The sequence below is a fragment of the Cryptomeria japonica genome, chromosome 6 (assembly GCF_030272615.1).
Source record: "Cryptomeria japonica chromosome 6, Sugi_1.0, whole genome shotgun sequence".
In the NCBI taxonomy this organism is placed as follows: domain Eukaryota; kingdom Viridiplantae; phylum Streptophyta; class Pinopsida; order Cupressales; family Cupressaceae; genus Cryptomeria; species Cryptomeria japonica.
In genome coordinates, this window is record NC_081410.1 from 413,410,792 (window position 1) to 413,425,997 (window position 15,206).

Sequence of the window (15,206 nt, forward strand, 5' to 3'; positions counted from 1 at the left end):
AAAGTTATATATTACTTCATGTAAAACAATGGAGTACAATCACATATCATCAGTCATAAGTCTTTCAGACTTTATCATCACTATTATTTGCAAAGAGAAAACACTACTAAAATAACTATTTCTTAAGAGAAACAAGAAAAGAGGCTCGAACTTGTTAGAGATCTCACAAGTCTACAAATCTCAAACTATTTTTAAAATGAACATTATTCCACCTTTATAAAAAAATTCTTAGCAAAAGAACAATATATTGACAACTCAACATCATTCTTTCTCCTGGTCAATGTTTGAATTTTCTCTCTGCTCGGCCGCATTCTGCTCTTGCTCCCAATACTGTCGAAGGCTTGTCAAAACCTGAGCCATCTCTTTACTTTTAGACTGCTTCACAACAGAAAATTGTATTCTTGTACTCATCATTTCACTCACACTGGTTCTGTGTTATGATCCTCTTCGGAAACCTCATCTTCATACTGCCTTGACTAGCTTTGGATTTGTCCCATGTCTCCTAGGACTCGTGTGTCAACATCCCTGCCTAACTTCTCTTCTCTCATGTTATGCTCTTCTTCAAAATCTTCTAATATTGCATCTTTACCTGTCTCAATTATGTCTTCTACCAGCCCTCCCATCAACATTTCAATAAGTTTGGCATTTTGATGCTTGGCTTCCATTGCGTCTCTTTTTGCTTCTAGAAGTTTATATATCCCTTTTTGAAAACTATTTATTTTCTTAGTATTGACAACTATTCCAATTTTCACTTGGGGCAATTGCTTCGCAATCAGTATATGATGGTTAATGACCTCTTCTGCAGTCATTTATTCTGCCATATGAAAATATGACGTTTCTACCATAACATGCCCTAACAGTTCTTCATGTGCCTCGCAGGTTCTATCAATCCTCCTAATCATTTTTCCCCAAGTGGTATATCTATCTATTTCCTTTTTCAATTAATCTTTTCTCTACTCTAGCACTTTCCCGGTCCAGTCATCCATCAATTCGGCCTTTCTTCTCAGCACATCCACTGCTTTGGCTTCCTCTTGGGACACCAGCACTAGATGAGCTAGGATTTTGTGTGGAGTTTCTCCCCTTTTGGTAATCCCTTTTATAAATTTTACCAATTGGTCTATTTGTATTTTTTGCTCTTTTATCTTTCTTACGTCCATCTGCAACCTTTCTTCCATCAAGGCGACTCCTTCTTTTGTGACTCTCGTCGTTTCTTCCCTTGATGGTTTTCCCAACTGAATTGTATTTATTCAGTATTCTTGACCAGTTGATTCTTTCTCACCCTCTCTAATTACTGGCTCTGCAATATGTAATTCCCTTTCTCCTTTGGGATTCACCTGAGTTGTGTATCAGGCTTTGACCATTTTTATCTTCTACATTTGGGGTGCGCCTGATAGCAGACTATTGAAGTCCAATGGAATCACCTATATTGGTCCGCTAGGCCTTTTCTATTGTTTTAACCATTCTAGCATATTTTTGGCTTCTTCATTTACTATACTAGCTCCTTTTGAAATAGCATTCTCCTTTTTTGCTTCTTTGTTCATTTCTGGCCCTTTTGAACCCTGATCTCTTCCTTCTCTTTTATCAGAGACATCTCTCATTTCTACCTGCGAGGATCCTCCTTCATCTTTTTCCTATTCTCTTTTGTTGTTTATCCTTGCTATCAGGTATATTTACTGCTTCATTCAACTCTTGGGCTTTGCCTTATCCTTCCTTGGCGGGATTTTCTTTCTGCAAAGATACAACATCCTAGATTTCTGAAGCGGAACTTAAAAATCTCTTGGTTTCTCTTGGTGTGGAGGCGTCGATATTTCTTGGTGCGGGTGCATCAAAATTTATTGGTGCAGAGGTTCTTGTACCTCTTCATTTCCACTTCTTAACTATTCTTGATTTTCTTCCACTACCCACATCTTTGTGTTCTCTTCCTTTTTCTTTTTTTAGTCTTCCTCGCAAAGTGCTAGGTTTTCTTCTACTCCTCTTTGCTCCATAGCGCAATTTTCCTCCGCTCCTCATTGTATGTCCTTTTCCATCACTTTGTCTTCCTCAGATTTTTCCGAGCCTTCCACGTTTATTCTTGGTCCATCATCCTCTTGCTAGTTGAAGTTGTTGGCAATTTGGAGGAATTGATTATGTGTTGCATTGATGTTTGTCATTGATGTCAACACTAGCTTGTTTGGTTGTCTATTGGGTTCCAATAGAGTGGTTGGATTGTGATGTTGATCTGGAGATCATCTCTAGTATTCTCTAGTATGTTCAGATTGGTGGAATTGGTTTGGTTTGATTATTCATGTGGTTCAAATGTGTGTTACATTCAGTTGGTTTGAGATTGTACTCAGGCATAGGAGATGCTATTCTTGGAGTTCAATCTTAATTTTTGGATTATAGTATGAAGTTTTATGTAGTCAGTGAGACTCCTTTTGTGATGAGCAGTACGCTCTAGGTTGTTGGCCTTCCTGCATGTGCAGACCCCTTATATGTAATATTTATTCATCTAATCAGTGGATAGATATTGCGGGTCTCCAATCCCGCCGTGGTTTTTTCTCATTGAGGTTTTCCACATATAAATCTTTGGTGTTATGGTGTTCATCTTTGTGGTTGCATTATTACTTATTCTTATCTACTTTTATGCATACCGGTTGCTAATTTATTGTGTTAATAAGGTTTAAATTGATCATTCCAGGAGAACATTGATTCACCCCCCCCCCCTCTCAATGTTCTTGGATTCCAACAATTGGTATCAGAGCCTGGTGCCTCGAAGTAAGTCTAATTGCTTGAGGAAGATCCTGTATACAAAATCTATGGAGATGAGTTTGAGGAATGAGCTTCAAGTATCTCTTGAGGACTATGATGTTGAAAGATTGAGGAACATGAAGCTGCAAGATGAGTTGAGATTTGCGAAGGAATTCATTTTTACTCTACAAGAGAGGTTGTCATTTGCACAAGCCAAAAGGAAAGAACTTTGTGATCAATTACAAAATTAGGATGATGGAGAAAAGAATTCTTTAAAGGAACTATGTCAGAAGATGAGTCAAGAAAATGGTGTCATGAAGAATGAAATGCAAGCCCTAGCTATGAGGATGTCTAAGGAGATTGAAGACCGGAAGAAGAATGAAGAAAATATTGCCAGATCTCTGAAAGATAGGTCTGATGAATGCATGAGCTTGGAGCATGAGAATGATATATTGAGAAATGAATTGGTGTAATCCTAGAACAATGAGCGAGAGTTGGAAAGAATGATGACAGTCCTAAGAGGTGATCTGGATGTTGCAAATGAATACAAAGATAAGTTCAAGGCTAATTATGAAAAGCTTGATGAATTATTGAAAAATCAAAGGGACAGTGGAGACACTAGAGGTCTTGGATTTGAGCATGGAGAAAGCTCTGGTACTGCAAATTAGGATGATACATCCCGTCAGAAGAACAATTAGGAGAATCCACTAGTCAACCAGAATCAGAGGTCATCGGTAAGGAAACCCAATGCACATAAATTTAATGGTAGGTGCTTTGTTTGCAATAAGTTTGGTCATATGGAAAGTCAATGCAGAAATAAAGTCAATCAAAATAATAATTTAGGTATTGATCAGTGTTTCAATTGCAAAAAGTATGGTCATAGGACAACAGATTGTAGAATGAATGTAAAATGTCATGCATGTGGAAAGTTTGGACATATGGATAATAAATGTAGGTCAAGGAATAATCAAGGTTACAACAAGGCAATTCAAAATAACAATGTCACTTGCTATGCATGCAACAAAGTAGGACACATTGCTAAATTTTGCAGAAGCAAGAACCTACCGGCAGGAAATGACAAATATAATGAGAAGGGAAAACAAAAGGTTGATGATATCTGAAAGGAACATGAGAAGAAGTGTGTTATGAAGTTCGAGGATCAACCAACTGAAGCATATACCCCGGTTACTCAACTGGTAGAGCAGAATGTTCCTGCACCTACAAGAAACTCATCTAGTAACTTTAAGGCAGATTCCTTAAGGGGAGGCAAATTGATGAAAGATCTTGCATTGCCTCCAATAGTGGTCTAAAATCCTATTTCAGATTTTGGAGAAGTTAGTTTGAAGGTTAATGAAGATTTGTTGTATCTTGGATCCAGTTTGGTTTACTCGTAAGTCACTTTATGAGTTATGGTTTGGTCATACATCTACAGTTAAGTTTCTTCAAAATCTTTGGTAGTGAATTGGAAACTTGGATTCTAGATATGATGAAGGGATATTTCTTGGTTATTCAATTGAAACCAAAGCATATAGGTGTTATAACAAAAGATTGCAAATAATTATGGAGAGCACTAATGTCAAGGTGGATGAGCAGTACAGAGGTCAAATCAGAACTTATGGGAGAAACCCAGAAGTAGAAATGATCATAACTGATCCGATAACACCTATACCAGAACAGAATGTTGAATTGGTTACTCCGGCAGTATCAAAAAATTCAACAGTAACTGGAGATCGAAGCAGAGGAACAAAACGTTAGAAGACTCCTAGGTATTTAAGGTTGAATCATTCAGAAGATCAGATAATTGGACAAGGAGAAGGTTGGTAGCTAAAGAGGTATGCTTAATTTCTCAAATTGAACCGACATCACTAGTTGAAGCATGTAAGGATGAATGTTGGATGAAATCTATGGAAGAGAAATTGGATCAGATAGAAAAGAACAACACATGGAATTTAGTTCCCCGGCTTAAAAATAAGAATGTTATTGGAACTAAATGGGTTTTTTAGGAATAAATTGAATGAAGATGGACAGTTGTGAGGAACAAGGCTAGATTGGTCTGCAAAGGATATTCTCAGAAGAGAGGAATTGATTATGATGAATCCTTGCTCCAGTAGCTAGAATTTCCAGGTATCGTTTATGGTTTATGATGACTTTACACTATGTGCATATACAGATGCAGATTGGGATGGAGATATAGATAAATGAAAAAGCACATCCGGTGGAGTTTTCTTTCTTGGAAAGAAACTTGTTTCATGGATCAGCAAGAAACAGTCATGTACTTCTTGCTAGTGTTATTACATTAGTTTAGATTTAATTAATAAAACTATGGGCAGTTGTGTTTTTAGTTGTGCAATTACACAACCATTTGTTTTTTTGTATTGCCTATTTAAAGGCACACATTTAGAATGAATATGGGTATTTGATAATATATTTTATCCTACAAAATCAAATCAATAATATTTTTCATTTGTGCCATTCTCTGCAATCATGGTTTAGTTTTTTTGTTCTATGTTGGCTCTACCATTTCAACATGGTATCAGAGCGAAAACTTGTTTCTATGATCTGTGGCTAATGGAGGAATAAGATTGGGGCTGGCTTCTACATTTGTTGTGTTGTAGAGGAGACAAAGCAGCTACTGGGCGTGACTTAGAAGAACTGTAGATGGCAGTGATATGATTTCAGTGTTTGTAATGGTGAGAGAGGAACAATAAAAGGAAGGTGGAAGTGAAAATAGAGATATGATTCAATTCCAAACGCAAAACTAGAATCTTGCAATCGTGTTTCAAGAAAAGAGGTATGAAATGGACTCTCTCTTTATAGGGTGACATCACAAATCTTTTTTTATCATTTTATTTGTCTTTGAGTGATAAAGATTATGAATAAAGTAGTTACAATTCCTAAATTTGAAGGGCATGAATTCCACACATGGCAAATTAAAGTGCAACTGTCATTAATTGAGAAAGATTTGTGGGAGATTGTGGATGGGACTGTAACAAAGCCACAAGATGCAAATGTAGCAATGAAGCAGATGACAAAAGATCGTAGGGCCACGACATTGATTGGTCTTGGTTTATCAGATGCATACTTGAGTCATATTGATTTATCAAAGACGTCAAAAACAATATGGGACGGGCTCAATGTCTTGTTTGGTTCTCAGGCTTCCAATGCCAAGATGTTTATTAAGTAGAAATTGTTTGGGTTAAAGATGAATGGAGGTTATAATATTATTCAGCATATAAGCATTTTTTGTTCTCTCCTTAATCAACTTGCAGGTATAAATTCTAATGTCATTGATGATGATGCCAAGGCAATATTACTTAACAGTTTTCCTTCTAGTTTTGACCATATTGTCTTTACTCTAAACAAAATAAATCCTAGCTTGGAAACAATAATCTTTTCTCTAATTGATGAAGGAAATAGAACTAATAAGAACTATCAACTTCCTGAAGAATGTGCTTTGGTTGCTAGGAATAAATCTAATGTTTCTAGTAGAAGAGAATTCAAATTCTTTTATTGTCAGAAAAATGGGCATGTGTAGATGAACTGTTTTCGATGGGCCAAAGATCTAATCGATGGAAAGTTAAAGAAAGATACATCTTTTGTTGCAATAGAAGGTGAGGCCAAATTTTGTGGATTTGCAATACATAAAAATGACTCATCTGATGGTGACAGTCCATCAAATGATATAGGGGTTGATACAAGATTTCTACTTTAGAGAATAGTGAATATTGACAGGAGGTCGGAGGCAGGAGGATCTTTTATCATCTTGAGTTAGATTCTCACTCAGAGATGATCATTGCATGAGAAGCAACCTATTTGTGTCCCTGTAAAGCTGGGGCTTGGCAGATTTGTCCCTAAAAAGGGGGTGTGATTTATCTGTGTTCCTGAAGAGAAGAGGGAGCTTGGTAGTGTGATTGTCCCTTCTAGGAGCAAGGGGAGGGACATGATTGTGCAGGAATAGCGGCAGTGATCAAGTTTCCAGAGCACTTGAGGAGGCGTTAGACACACTCGGAGGAGATGTGGACTGGACTTTCAGAGGAAAGGTGTCTCATGTGCAACACTGGAGGAGGCATTAAACACACTCAAGGGAGATGTGGAATTTCGGAGGAAATGTGTCTCATTGTGCAGGGGAATTGGGAACTTTTGTTCTTGTGTAGACAGTTCCAGGTTTTGCGGTTAGGAGATCCACTGATGTAGTCAGTTCGGTGTTTCTTGGGCGAGTGAGGAGGATTGGTGAAGGCACTTCATCAAAGTCACTCGAGGGTTGGATTAAAACCCTTGCAACTTCCACTCTTGTTTAGATTAATGTAATAAGGGGGGAATGTTGGTGTTATTACATTATTTTAGATTTAATTAATAAAACTACCGGTGGTTGTGTTTTCAGTTGTGCAGTTACACAACCATTTATTGTTTTGTATTGCCTATTTAAAGGCACACATTTAGAATGAATATGAGTATCTGATAATTTATTTTATCCTACAAAATCAAATCAATAATATTTTTCATTTGTGCCATTCTCTACAATCATGGTTTAGTTTTTTTTGTTCTATGTTGGCTCTACCATTTCAACACTTCTTTATCTACTATTAAAGTTGAGTATGTTGTTGCTGCTACTAGTTGTACTCAAGTTCTATGGATGAAGCAAATGTTGAAAGACATAAGGGTAGATTGTAATGAACCAGTAGTTATTGACTTTGATAACTCTACTACTATTAAAATATCAAAGAATTTGGTATTTCATTCTAAGACAAAACACATATCAATCAAGTATAAATTTTTGAAGGAAAAGGTGGAAGCAAATGAAGTCAAATTGGTTTATGTGAACACTAAAGAGTAGATTGTAGATATCTTCACTAAACCAAATAGATTGGGGGTCTTTGCCCCTCTGGTTGAGACTTAAGTGATGTTGATTGGCATCAGTCCGATGTTCATTATCAGAACTATCATTCATTCTGGATTGATGAGTTGGCACTACTACTAAGGAGGAGTAGTCAGCTATGTGGTTTAGAGGATCTATTATTTTTCTTTGATGTTTATATCAGATTTCTGGCATTGATGTCAAAGGGGGAGAGATATACATGTGAAAAAAAAAAGATTAACAGAGATATCAGTCAAAGGGGGCGGAACAAAATTTCATATTGGCTGTATCCCAGTGGGGGAGTTTGGTTTAGGTCTATGGATGGTTAATTGGTACAAAGATAATTGGTTCATAACTTCATTGACATATCATTTGTTGGATGTCTTTTGGATTGGGGGAGACTTGTTTGGAATTTCTTGGCACTTGGATGTTTTTCACATTTAGTGTTGCCATCAATGCCAAAGGGGGAGATTGTTGGTAATTTGGAGGAATTGATTATGTGTTGCATTGATGTTTGTCATTGATGTCAACACTACCTTGTTTGGCTATCTACCGGTTCTGGTAGAGTGATTGGATTGTGATGTTGATCTGGAGATCATCTCTGGTATCCTCTGGTATGTTCAGATTGGTGGAATTGGTTTGGCTTGGTTATTCATGTGGTTCAGATGCATGTTATTTTTAGTTGGTTCAAGATTTGGTGATCTGGAAGCTATCATATGTTCTAGTAAGCCTTTTAGTTACCAGTAAGGGTTTTACCAGCAGAGCTTCGTTGAAGATCTTTTGATGGATTTGATAAGTGGTGCTGGTGTGGCTACTAGAAGGTTCTTAGGATGCTGATGGTTATCATGTTTGTGTTCCAGTTGATCGGTGGTGTTGCATTTAGCATTAGACCTATTCTATGTTATTCTATTAGGTTATGGACCAATTTATGTAACATGTTGGTGGATGCTCCTGATGCGTTACCAATTGGATTTATTGTTTAGTTAATGTTGTTTCGATCTTAGGCCGATTTGGATTATCATTGATTTGCGGGTTTATGTAATGGATTTATTGTATTATATTTTTGGTGGCCAACCTAATTGTTTACATCTCGAGTTGGTATAAATATGATGTAAGATCTCTTTGTAGAAAGTGGCATGTGGTTGCAAGTTATGGGATTATCTATGTGCGAATAAAGTTGTAATCATATGCAGAGGTTTTGGTTGATCATAGGTGATCGAATTGGGTTTTATTAAGAGGTTTAAGACCTCCGACATTGAGCTTAACCAGAACTATACTCAGGCATAGGAGATGCTATTCTTGCGGTTCAATCTTCTTTCTGGATTGTAGTCCGAAGTTTTTTGTAGTCAGTGAGACTCCTTTTGTGATGAGCAGTGCACTCTAGGCTGTTGGCCTTCTTGCATGTGTAGGCCCCTTATATGTAATATTTATTCCTCTGATCAATGGATAGATACTATGAGTCTCCAATCCCACTATGGTTTTTCCTCATTGACATTTTCCACATATAAATCTGTGGTGTTATGTTGTTTGTCTTTGTGGTTGCATTATTACTTATTGTTATCTACTTTTATGCATACCGGTTGCTAAGTTATTGTGTTAATAAGGTTAAAATTGATCATTCCTGGAGAACATTGATTCACTCCCCCTCTTAGTGCTATTGGATTCCAATAGAAGCTTTCACTCCATCCATTGGCTTTTGCGGTGACTTCCCCTATTCCATCTTCTTCCACAAATTTTTAAAGTTTCCCTTTCAATGTTTTTCTAGCACCTGATTCAATTCATTATACAATCTCATATCTTCATCAATTCCAACACCAACCATTCTAAATATGTCACCGAAGGCATTGTTAACTAATGGAGGGGATGCAAACAATTGTGCAGCGGATTGAGACACGTTTATGGGAATGGCCCGCAGCGGCTATTCTTTGAAAGTTTCTTCCTACGTCTCAACCCTTTCTCCTTAAGTGAGGGTTCGCATTGTTTTTCTATCCTGTTCTTGTGGCTCCTTCCTTTTGCTCTTGGCTAGCATGTTTAGGTCTACATCCATAGTGACTACCTCAACACCTCCTTGTTCCAATTCTTCTGTTTCCATGGTACCTATTTCTATGATTATGGCCATATCTATACTCCTCTTGTGAACTAGAAAATGTGTATTTTATTCAACACTTTCCTTTCTCTTCCTCTTCCTCTTTACGGTGAGTTTTGTTCCTTTCTACACCAGATCCATTTTACATGCCTCTAGCCATTTTCTTGTCGCTTCTAGGAGAGGTTGATTTACTTGTTGCATTGAGATCATTTTTGGTTCATTTGGTGCGGGCTCTCTCATTGGTCTTTTTCTCTACATTGTGTCCAACATAATCCGACCTCAAGATCTCCTCTTCATCTTTAATTATCTCTACGGGTACTTTGATCCCTATCTTGTCTAGCCCTAACTGCTTTATCTATGCCAGTGTTAACCTTTGGTAATACTTTCTCTTTCTAACTTCTATTTCATCCTTACAATCCATCCAGTAATCTTCTATCTTTGGGATATGTTTGACTCTCCTGGAAATATACCTCTCTATTATGTGCAAAGGATCAAAATCCCTCCTTGTGTAGTGGAAGTATTGCAGATGCCTAGCCAATAAATATTCCTCTCCCTTCTTTGCATTCTAGAGTGATTCACATCTGAATTCTCTTATATTTATAGGGAATTTAAACCCTAACTTTCAGTGAGAACTGAGGTAAGTGTTGTGAAACTCTACCACCTGTCTATAGAATTTAGTTAACCATGCCCAAACTGAAGGGTACCTTGGCAATTTGAAGGGCTCTCCTGAAAATCCTTACGCTCGTAAGTATGACCATGTAGGAAATTGTATATACCAACCTCCATAGCACTGGAGCACTTTTCTTACTTCTTCCAACACTCTTTCACTAGGTCTCCCTTCTGATTCCTAAGCCAGTTTCATGATGAAATAGTCATTGACATCTTTGCAATATAACACTGATTCTTTCTTTTCCAACTACAGAAAATATACATATACTGGGTTGTGGCTTGGCTCTATTCCCAGGAGTCCTACAGTGTTTAGCCTTCGATGTTTTCTTTTATTGCACATGCATATACTATGTATGAAGACATGTAGAAACTTCTTGATGTTTCTTCTATGGCATGATATATTGTGTCGCTAATAAATTGAGCCCAGTCATAAGTTCCCCTATTCTTCCTCTGGCTTTGGATGTAAGTGAACATCCACTCATGAAATATGCCACTGATTTCCAATCCAGCCATCCTACTTAGATAAGTGATCTCAATGTATACATCGAGATGCATTTCTTTCCTTGATACTAGAGTGGGTAACTTAGCCAGTGTTCTTCCTTCTTTCTTAATGCACCACTCTTCGCATATAATTTTCTCGCATGCTAACCTGGTCTCCTGAAATTCGTTCTTTGCTTGTGCTCTACTTCTTTTTATCCATCATGTTATGGTGGAAATCCCCATAAGTTATTTTATACCTCCAGGCGATAGGTCTGCATATACTCTGTGATTGTAAATGACCTGTCCTTGGCCCGTGTCCTAATGTTGGATGCATTGCTTGACTAGATCATGTGCATCTGCAGCTATTGGAAACCCTATTGCCTGTATCATACCGCTTTCTCCCATATTCTTCATCTCCTATGTGGTGATTGGTTCTCTCATCCTGTCGATGAGGTCAACGAGGTTGCATTCTCCCACGTGGGTATCCAAATAAAACTTGGTATTGGGTATTATTAGGGGAAATTTCCACTCAAATTCCCTCTTCAGCTTGGCTTTCCTGGTACTCATTACCATGTTTTTTGTTCTCCCTACTAATATTTTCTATGTTATTACTATGAATTTTGTATTTTAAACATTTAACGTTTTAAACTTGATTTTCTTTTAGCCTTACTCTACTTCAATTGACAAATTTTTTCGTATAAATTCACCGGGCTAAGTTAAGGTACTTACCTGCTTCGCTAGTTGAATCACTACAAGAGTCTGAGTATACTACCTGTTGGGATGCTCTGGGATTGCTCATGTATCCACTCCTATATTACATGTAGCTTATAATATTGCAAATTGTATTGTTGCATAATTTATGCCATTATTGTTACTTCTATTTAAGAACTAGTCGTGTCCTACGCTAAATTTGGCAAATACTAAGCCACTGACTTTATAAAAGCACCTACTTGGAGGAAAATTCAAAAAAACTTATATCTAATGGTCCCCATGGTGCTTCTTCACTCTTGGGTCAGAGTACCTCCTTTTGAGGATGTTGACACATGTTTTGTCCTTTGAAAGTACTCACGTGAGCTCTTTATTACTCCACAATCCCCCACAACAATCTTTCCACAATACTCTCTAATACTGCCAGCGGCGCTTTATCCCCTTTTCTCCACTGTTGATTTTGTCTACTTCTGTTACATTCGTATCTTGTCTAAACCTTTGCAGGGTGATCTTACTTTCTCTCTCTTGGGGTTTGATTAATCACTTGGCAATTCTTTACTTAATGCCCGCTCTTTCGCTTGTTCTCAGTAAATAATCCCAATTCTGCAAGATATCGGGCTATGAAGATATTCTGATTTCTGTCGCTTCTTCCTTATTTCAATCCCACCATGTGATTTTCTCCGTGATTTTAATTTTGTGGAGAAAATGGATCGTCAGGAAAATTTGACTTTTCTTCTGTTATGGTCTATTACCCGTTGTCTATTTATTCCCGTAATCATCTTTTCTCGCAAGGCAGTATTCTTCTTCTGTCAAATTAAAAGGCCCGTTAGACAAAAAATTCGGTGGGTCCCCATTTCATATCCTAAATGGGGCGTGTTGTATTTTCACACAACACTTCTCCAAATGGGTTATAGAATTAGTCCTTAGCCTTTAAAGATATATTGTTCACACTTATATATAAATTATATAGAATTTCAAATGATATTTCAATACAATTATCTTAACATACTACTAAACTCCTAATATTAATAGAATTTAATATTTTGGAGCTAGAACCAAACTAAAATATCTTCTATTGATCATGAATGATGACCATATAGAAATCCTTATCCTTTAGAATGTTGACCATATAGAAATCCTTATCCTTTAGAATGTCCTACACAAGTTGTAATATGACACAAAGCTCAATACAAGATAAAATTTGTGATCATGCAATATTTAGAAGGTAACCTTTTGGAATTAATATAGAAAAGTATATACATTTGATCTTTATGTCATTCATATCATAAACCTCTCTAAGACCAATTAACTTAGAAATTTATAAGCAATTTTTTATAAATACCAAGAAATCACTATAAATTAGAAATTGTTAAGCTAGATTAAAAATTTAATATGTCTATGAATGAGCTTAGAATTGGAAATGTGCTAATGTGGTGCCTAGAAAAAAAAATCTCTTATGCCCTAAATTTTCTTTGATTAGCTTGTTTTATATTATTACTATATCTTGTGCCCATAAGTTGAGAATAAAAAATGGAGTACAATTTATTAAGTTCAATGTGTTATTATTCTCCTCGAGCAAGTGATATCATTCTAAATGAACCTATCTTGAATTTTTTTTTGCATTAAAATAACTTTAAGAACAATATCTCTTAGGGTTGTTTGTGATATATTCTTTAGGATATATTTGATCTAGTGGCATCCATCTCTATTTAAACATCACCTTGTTACTTAAATATATTAATCACACTCGTAATTTTATAATTTTGAAGTGGTAAAATTAATGTGAATTAATCTTGGAACTTCTTGCTTCCAAGAAAATCTCTACCTATTTCCCTATTATGTCATGCACATGTAAGAAATATAATAGTCATCCTATTTTTTAAAAAGAAAAAATTGCATTTTGATTGTTGAATCAAGTGATATTTTAATCAAAGCCATAGTATCCATGATCACAACATTCATCTAGTTTATTTAAAATCTATTTGAATCTAAAAATATCATATAGATAATAATGTCTAATTTGTTCAATTACCATTGAAATTTGTTTATATTTATTGTTTATTAGAAGAAGAAAAATATTTTTATAGAAATGTTGATGATTTCATATCGTAGATATCTAATAAAAAATATTAGATGAATAAACTAAATAATTTTAATACAATTTTAAAAAGAAAAAATTACATTGAAAAATTAATGTCTATGATATGTGTTTTAGTGTAAGACAATTGTACATCTCCAAAGTATTAAGCTTTCTATATCAATTTACTAATCTATCTTCCAAAAAAAAATCATAATAACCATTTAATATAATGAATGGCCCTGATATTATAAGTTCTTCCAAATATTTAATGCAAGAGATAACCACCACTAGTAACCCTTCTCTTTATACTTCTTTTATATAAATGACTGCTTTAGTAGGAGTCAAGTCTTAAAATTTATTTAATATGATAAATTCCCAAGAAAGTCGTAAGGGAAACATTATGATGTAGGGTATAAGTTAACATTATCCTTATATATTTAAGGGTTAATAATTGTTGGGATTAAGGAACACTAAGAGGGGGGGTGAATCAGTGTTCTATGATTTTTAACATTCTTAATCTGTCCTTTAAGCCACTTAATGCAAATGCAAAAAACTAAAGTGCAGAAACACAAAGCAAGAATCAATAGCACCATAACACAAAGATTTTTACGTGGAAACCAGGTTAAGGGAAAAATAACAGTGGGATTCAAACCCACAATATTAATATACTCTATTAGAAGTATAAAAATATTACATAAAGGGAATGCACATGCATTCAGGCACACTTCCTAGAGCTCACTGCTCAATTACAAGTAAGGGCTACAACCCTGGAAGGCTCGCTGCCTTAAAAAATGATTACACATAATATTTGAAATGTATGAACTGATAAATAGCATCTACAAATGCCAGAAACAATTTCGGTTAAGCACAAAATACTCTGTTTTGCAACACTATTGTGTTCTGATATTTTGTTGTATTTCGGAGCACAAATATTTCAATTGCGCACTTCAAACTATGCACAATCACTCATACACACATGACACATAACCATTGATATTTAAAATGATCAAATCAATTGGTCTAATATATCCACAACATTAATTTAGGTCTTCACCATGTCAGCCCAAAAACCGCATAACTCGCAAGTGAAATGCATTACCCAAGTCCTCTCGATCTGATCCAAACCAACCATGCGGACCAAAACAAATTGTCCACATACTTCCCAGATGTCGGCTCAACATCTTCGAACACGCAAATAACCACCAAAATCACTCCACGTGATCCGCACATAGAATCTCCACATGTTACTACTTATGAACATTGTTTTGCCAGAAAACCGTTCTACTGGATCTTCCAATTTACACAAGACATATCACTGGAGGCCATAATCTTGGAATAAGACATATTACATGTCCATAGCGCATCTCCAAGATCTGCAACACCAAATACTTAACACAACTAAATCGCCAACCACAATACTATACAATTTGTCGGATGACCTATTCTTCTCACTGGACCTCAATCAATCTTTCGGTATGAAATAATCATGAACTGTGGATTGGATATCTAACTCAAGTTTCCATCAATGACAACATCTGATCATCAACACAGTATCTCTTGCCAGCAATCTCCCCCTTTGGCATTGATGGCAACACTTAGTG